This window comes from Suncus etruscus, chromosome 5 (genome assembly GCF_024139225.1).
Source record: "Suncus etruscus isolate mSunEtr1 chromosome 5, mSunEtr1.pri.cur, whole genome shotgun sequence".
In the NCBI taxonomy this organism is placed as follows: Eukaryota; Metazoa; Chordata; class Mammalia; order Eulipotyphla; family Soricidae; genus Suncus; species Suncus etruscus.
The window spans coordinates 153,276,711-153,284,622 of NC_064852.1; the positions used below are offsets into that span (position 1 = coordinate 153,276,711).

The 7,912-nt window shown below is 45.7% G+C and overlaps 1 non-coding gene across 1 annotated transcript; it reads right to left on the reverse strand.

The window, feature by feature from the left end:
* Positions 1-2,770: 2,770 nt before the first annotated feature.
* LOC126010478 (U6 spliceosomal RNA) lies at positions 2,771-2,877 on the reverse strand. Its single transcript, XR_007496505.1, has one exon. It is a non-coding gene; the product is annotated as a U6 spliceosomal RNA (small nuclear RNA).
* Positions 2,878-7,912: the final 5,035 nt, after the last annotated feature.

Consider the following 7,912-nt stretch of genomic DNA (forward strand, 5'->3'; position numbering starts at 1 on the left):
GTGCTATCTCTCCGGCCCCTCGTAGAGCACTTTTAGAATGTTTTTTAATTTGCTCCTCCACCATCCCGCTTTTAGATTCTTGACAAAAGGGACCCCGGACCTGTACGACCTCAGGGACTCTAGGTCTGTTTGACCTTAGGGACCTGGAATTGTGTGACCTCAGGGACTTAGATTTGTGTGACCTGAGGGGCCCAGGACCCGTGTGACTTCAGGGACCTAGATCTGTGGGAACTCTGGGGAACAGAACTGTGTGACCTGAGGGGTCTGGAACGTGTGTTAGCTGACCTCAGAGAGGCCATCTCGACCCACTTGACTCCCTTCAGGTATGGTTTCTGACTTCATGACCTCTCCTCAGGGGCCTTGTCCCTGATACGAGGACCCCGCTTTAGGACACTTTCTTTCTTGTGTGACTCATCCCAGCACCCACTGTCCCTTCTGTGTGGCCACCACTGAGCTGCCCGTCCCCGTCTGGGGACCGCGTTGAGCCAGTGTAAGTTCCTGTGGCTCCACCTCAGAAAGCCATGTCCCTGCTGCTGGGCCCCAGGCCGCAGCCCTTCTCTTTGCCGAGTCACATCGGCCAAAAGCCGCGTTTGGCCTCTTGGCCCCCATTTCAGAGTCCCCACCCCTCCCCTGAAGTGGGGCCACTACAGAGCTACTTGTCGTTGATCCCACCACAGGGTCCCCATCTGTGTCTGTGACTCCACCTCAGGCCCGAACCGTGGCAGTTGCTTCGGAGCCTTTCCTTGGGCTCTGGGTTCGACTGCCTCGCTGCGAGTTGCACGCAGACAGTGCCCAGCACCCAGCACCCGGGCACATTTCCCGCCATAATTCATAATTCACGACTCTAATTAATTATAATATAATATAACAATATAATTTAATATGTATGAGCCCCCAACATCCAGCCCTCCCCGAGGCACATTTCCCGCCTTAATTCATGACTAATTAATTCTAATATGTCTGAGTGCCCAGCACCCACCCCTTCCCCAAGGCACAGTTCCCACCACCCATGTCCCCAAGTGTCCCTTCCACCTTCTCCCCACCTTCTTTTTCTTTTCTCTCTCTCTCTGTCTGTCTCTGTCTGTCTCTGTCTCTCTGTCTCTGTCTCTGTCTCTCTCTCTCTCTCTCTCTCTCTCTCTCTCCCCCTTTCTTTTCCCTTTTTCTTTGAAGACGCTGTGGTTTGCCATCCTGGTACTGAAGGGGCACCATGCCAATCCCTTCATCTCCTTCCAGAACCAATTCTTGTCCAGAGGGATCAGTTTCAACTCTCACTGTCCCAGTGCGCCCTTCTCTGCCCTCACTGCAGTGCCCGTTGTTCGAGGCAAGTTTCCGACGCTAGATTTGTCCTCCTGGGCCTCGCCTCTACAAATGAGTGAGACTATTCTATGTCTCTCCCTCTCCTTCTGACTCATTTGCTTGCAAAATGCTCTCCATATCCATCCATGAGTAACCAAGTTTCCTGACTTCATTTCTCCTAACAGGTGCATATTGTAAATAGGGCTGTAATGAGCCTAGGAATGCAGAGGGCCTTTCTACTTTGTGTTCTGGGCCCCGGGGCTATATTCCTCGTTGTGGTGTTGCTGGATCATATGGGAGCTCAATTTCTAGTTCTCTGAGGCATGTACATATCGTTTTCCCACTAGTCTAGACCAGTTGATAATCTGCACCCCCAGCACTGAAGGTTAGCCCCTTTCTCCCTGAATCTGCCCCAGCACTGGTTCTTCTTGGGTTTGCTTTGTTTGTTTGTTTGTTTGTTTTGATGCTAGCCAGTCTGTGATGGGAGATAATATCTCTCTGTTGTTTTCATTTGTAACTCCTTGATGCTTAATGAAGTGGAGTTTTTGCTGCTCTTGTTATTTTTGAGTCACACCCGGCAGCACTCACTCCTGGCAGACTGGGAGGATCATAGGGGATGCCAGGAATTCAACCTGGGTCCATTCAGGGTCATCAGCATGCAAGGCAAACACCCTAACGCTGTGCTATCTCTTCAGCCTCTCCATCAGTGAACATTTTTAAGATTGCAGAAGCAAAAGCAAATTTATGAATAAATATGCACCAGTTAGCTGGTGTTAATTTGAATTCTTGGCAGGTTATCCTCTCTCTATCCATGGGAACCAATGCTAATCTCTTGTTCCTTTCTCCTGCCATCTCTCCCCTTGAAGGCCGTGATGGAATTCAGACAGGAATTACCAAGCAGTGCTGGATGCACAGCCCTGAGTAGGGCTGAACCCCAAGCTGTGGCTTCCCTGTGGGCGTGTTCTGTGCCTAAACCCAGTCTGGGCTCTGGCCATAACTACCGGATCTTCAGAAAACTCCAGTCTAGGGTGGAACATGGTGGAACATGGGGACTCCAACTTCATAAAGCCGCAGGCTCCTTGGACCTCAAGAACCCAATGCCACCAGGCCTTTCATCTTTGCCATGTGGAATCTGCTTAGGAGGACAGTTTAATACTCTGATAAGGAAGTTGGGAAGTTTTTAGTTCATTTCTGATTGCCTCAAAGGGGGACAGAGATGGGGACAGAGCGCAGGCTCCAGACAAAACCCTAGTTGCCAATTTCCCTTTTCTTTATTTTTTTTAATTTTATCTAAATAGATGCTTTAATTGAATCACTATGAGATACACAGTTTCAAAGTTGTTCGTCATTGAGTTTCAGTCATACAAAGTTCAATATCATTTCTTCACATTCCTGCCATAAATGTCCCATTTCCCTTCTGCCCTCCCCCTGCCTGCCTCTATGGGAAACATTTTTCTTTTTTTTTTTTTTTTTTTTAAATATGGAACGCTTCACGAATTTGCGTGTCATCCTTGCGCAGGGGCCATGCTAATCTTCTCTGTATCGTTCCAATTTTAGTATGTGTGCTGCCGAAGCGAGCACAACATTTTTCTTCTCTCTCTGTCTCTGTCTCTGTCTCTCTCTCACTCTTCCCTTTTTTCCATTGTGACTTGCAATGACTTGCATTGAAGGGATCTTTTGCAGATCACTCCCTCCTTTCAGCATCCAGTTCTTGTCCAGAATGATGGTTTCCCACCTGCGCCTCACCTCTGTACTGTCGCTCCAGCTCTACTTCAGGCCTCTTGGAGGTCATGCACTGAGTGGGGTGGCAAGAGCAGATACCTGCACAGTAGGGCAACAGGAGCCAGACATGCATGCACAGGATAGGGCGGCCAGATCTATCCTCCTAGGGTCCTAAGAAGAAAGCAAATCTCACCCCAACACCTTGTTCTCTGTTTCACATCAGAAAAGAGGAAAGAGAGGAAAGTGCTATGATTTTTATTCTGCAACTTCTGTTCTTTTCACTGGCTGTTGCACTGTGGAAACCAGGGATCTCAGGTGTGCCAGGGATTCACATTTCTCAGCATGTTTGTTAGAGGGCAAAGATGAAGGGGACAGCATAAACTTCCTTTAGAACTTGCTCCAGTGTTCCAGTTCTGTGGGTTGAAATGTCAGGCAGGATCAATGAATCCAACACCCTGGAAAAGCTCCTTAAAAAAGTTTTTTTTTTTTAAAAAGCTTTTTTTTTTCTGGTGGGGCATACCCAGCTGTGCTCAGTGACCTCCTGGTTAGGGTTGGGTGGCCATATGTGATGCCACAGATTAAACTCTGGTCAACTGTGTGCAAGGCCTTAGTGTTCTGCCCACCTGCTATCCTGTGTCTCTGGTCCCAGTCTGTACCCTAAGTTCTATACTTTCAGGAACTTTCTTTTACAGAGTAACCAATTCATAGAAGAGAAAGCAACTTCTGGTTGTTGGTTTGTTTGTTTTGATTGCTTGCTTTTTAGTTTTTGGGCCACATCTGGAGGTTTTTAGAGGTTAATCCTGGCTCTGAGCTCAGGGGTCATTCTTGGGTGTGCTCAAGGATGCTGGCGAATTGAACCCTGGTTGGCCACTTGCAAGGCACATGACATCCTGCTGTGGGCCCCGGAGAAAGTAATTTTTACCAGGAATCAGATTTCTACAGTTAGTGGGTTTATTCAGTCAACAGACAAGGCAGAGGAGGTGGCCATCTCAGGTCCCTGTACCCCTCCCTGCACACCCTTCATCACACATAATTGAAAACATCCTGCTTCGGTATCTCTGGACCCTTCCCCAGAAAAGTCATAAGGGTGATGTGGTGTTTTCAGTTTAGGGCTTAATTGTGGGAACACTCGACTTCAGAACGAAGCAAGGATGGATTTATTTTTTCGAACACTTAACTCTTATTACCAATTCATGACTAAGCAATTGTTTGTTTGTTTGTTTGTTTGTTTGTTTTTTGGTTTTAGGGTCACACCCGGCGGTGTTCAGGGGTTACTCCTGGCTGTCTGCTCAGAAATAGCTCCTGGCAGGCACAGGGGACCATATGGGACACCGGGATTGGAACCAACCACCTTTGGTCCTGGATCAGCTGCTTGCAAGGCAAACGCCGCTGTACTATCTCTCTGGGCCCAGCAATTGTTTTTTAAACAACTTATTACAGCACTGGAAAAAATATGAAGAAAAGGAAAAAAAATTCACTAATCCAGGTCCACAAATGCTCTGAAATCAGATCTTTTGTTAAAGATTAAAGTACAAATTAGGTATCGAAATTAAATTGTATTTCAGTTCCACAGTACTCATTAGGCAGTTAGCATGGAGCAAAACAACTCTTCACAGTACATGCAAATAAAAAGCCATCAGAATTGGCTGCTTATTTTATTTATTTATTCATTTATTTTTTGGTTTTTGGGCCACACCTGGCGTGCTCAGGGGTTACTCCTGGCTGTCTGCTCAGAAATAGCTTCTGGCAGGCACGGGGGACCATATGGGACACCAGGATTCTAACCAACCACCTTAGGTCCTGGATGGGCTGCTTGCAAGGCAAATGCCGCTGTGCTATCTCTCCAGGCCCTAGAATTGGCTGCTTATTAATGTTGTGTATATTTCCCCCACTCCCCCCACAGGGACATTAAAAATAACCAACTCAACCCATGGCAGTAATTCCATCAAGTAGCTCAGCTGTGGACAGAGTTTCTGTGGCTGGGATAACACCCTGCCAGAACATTTAAAACCACAGAAATGTCTTTTCTCTATTCAGGAAGCCAGAAGTGCCAAACCAGCCTGAAGTAGGCTGAACTCAAGGATTCCCTAGGGAGTGCTCTCTGCCTCAGTGTCTCTCCCAACTCTGTTTGACACAGCTGCCCTTGACTGTAACTTCATCACTGGGTGATTATATTGCTTTGTCCTCCCTTATTCCCCCCACCCCAGCTCTCCTCCCTTCTTCCTCTTGTAAGAATACATGCGATTGAATTTATGCTCCCCTTGAATAACCAGGGATAATCCCCGTAGCTCAAATTTCTTGATTTCACCTACAAATCTCCTCCCTTCTCCTCCTATTAAAGGTGATATTCTCCAGAATTATGATATAGATTTCACAAGAGAGGCATTACTCAAGCAAGCCCAAGTAAGGACTTCAATAATAATAATAATGCTCCGTATCAGTGACCTGGCAACAGGGCGAACAAAGACGCTGGAAGAACACCTCATTGATGCTAACACTTTATCTTCACCAGTTTTTGTTTGGGGGGGGTGTTTGTGTCACACTGAACTCAGTTCAGAACTGAGTTCAGAACTTACTCCTGACAGGCTTGGGGGATCATATGGGATGCCAAGGATTGAATCCAGGTTGGCCGCATGCAAGGCAAATGGCCTGCCTGCTGTGCTATTGCTCCAACTCCATCCCCACCAGTTTTTGGTCTTAAAGATCTTTTGTGATAGCAATGATGATCATGGTGATGACCACAATGCTAAGCCCCATGGAGCACCTGTACAGCCAATTACATCTGTACCCTGATACGTAATTTCTATAAGGTTCTGATTCCTGTCTTGTTTCTCAGATGAGGAGCCACCATTTCATGCTGGGGTCTACGCCCACCTCCATAAGCTTCTCTGGGTTTCCTGGAAACCAGTGCCTTGCCCATATTGCTGCAGGCACTTTTGGGAGCTGTCAATCACAAAGCTTGTCTGTGAGCTGCAGGTTAAAAGCCCCTAAGATCAGGCCGGAGTGATAGCACAGCAGTAGGGAAGTTTGCCTTGTATGCAGCTGACCCAGGACAGACCTGGGTTTGATCCCCAGCATTCCATATGGTCCCCCGAGCCTGCAGGAGAGATTTTCTTTTTCATAATTTTTATTGTGACCCATGTGAATTACAAGTCTTTCACAGTTGTATTTCAGACACATATTTACAGTAAATTAGGGACATTTCCACCACCAGTGTTGACCTCCTCCACCCCTGTTCCCAGCATGCATCCCATACCTCCCCCCTCTGCCCCTGGACTGCTAGTGTAATAGGTTCCCTTTGTGTTTAACTTGTTGCAGATTGGGTATCTTGATTCTGTTGTCATTGACTTTGGGTTTGGTGTTTAGGTCTGATCATTTTTTTATTTCCATTCAATGTTCAAGCGACTGTTTGCTCCTGGTATCATCCACTAACCCCCCCCCCCCCAATTTATAAGGCAGAACAAGTTTAAGTTCTATGGTTTTGTTGGGAAAAAATAAACAAAAAAGAGAACAACAACAACAAAAGGCTGGGAGGAGCCTTCTAGAAGCTATAAATATCAATTTAAAAGAAGAGAAAAAAAATCAAACAAAACATACAATGGCAAAAAACACAACAGCAACAAAAAGACAATAAAATAGCAATAAGAAGAAAGAAAAAAGAAAAATAATGGGGGAAAAAAGAAAGGAGGGCTGGTGTGGCAAGGTTTTGTGGGTTTTTTTTTTCTTTCATTTTTTAGGTTTTGTTTTTGTTTTTGTTTTTGTTTGTTCTGAGAGATACAGAATTTCTCCACCCTGGAAGCATACTGCCATGGGAACAACTAAAGGCTCCGGACATGCTCATTATTGAACTCCAAGGTCTTTTTATGGTGCCACAAAATGTTTTGCTCAGTTGTGGCTGACAAACTCAGTCCTGTATAATTAGAGATCTTGGTATTTGCACAGGTTATAGGACAAAGTCTAGGATAGAATGTTTCTTTATGATTCTAGAAGTTCTGCTCCTTCATGGTTATTGTAGTCAGTCTTCTGTAATTGGTGATCTTGGTTTATGCACAGAGCAAAAGATGTCTTCTGATTTCATCTTACTGTTAGGTGATGAGGTAGGGCAACTTGCTCTTAGATCAAGTTGTTGCTGTTTCCTCATAGTCAGGATGTCATGTCAACCTTGTCAGGAGAGATTTCTGAGCACAGAGCCAGGAGTAACCCCTGAGCACCTTTGGGTGTAGTCCTAAAACCAAAAACAAATAAATAAATCCCCTAAGATCAATGCTTGAGCTAATAAACAAGAACCTCTTGATTTACCAGTGAGCAGAGCAACTAGGATTCACATTAGGTGGCTTAAAAAATTTTTTGTTGCTTTTCAGGCCACACTTGGTGCTCAGACCTTACTCCTGGCTCTGTGCTTAGAAATTAATCCTGGCAGGGTCAGGGGATCACATGGGATGCTGAGGATTGAACCTGGGTCAGTCACATGCAAGGCAAATGTCCTATCCTCTGTGCTATTGGCTCTGGGATCAATTGACATCAATCTTTTTAAATGTCTGTAAGTGATGGAGAAATGCAGTCCATGTTGAGAATGTCTGGCTCATGATTTTTCTGAGCCATCCACTTCTCTCCTGTTCTAGACCAGAACTTACTCTCTCCAAAACTACTGTTGCAATTCTTGTCCTTGATTTCTGCCACTCTGGGTATCTGCCATGTGCCAGGCATTGCTCTAGGAGCTGCACACTCTCAGGTAGGTGTGCAGGAATTGGTCTGTGGAAGGAAAGCCAGAGTTAGGTCATGGAAAAAGAGAAGTTGCTAATCCACTGATACTGGTAAGAATTACCAATAAATATTGATTAGAGTCTTACTGTGTTCCATGCATGAAGGTAGCAAAAATGTAAAGAAATAGCAA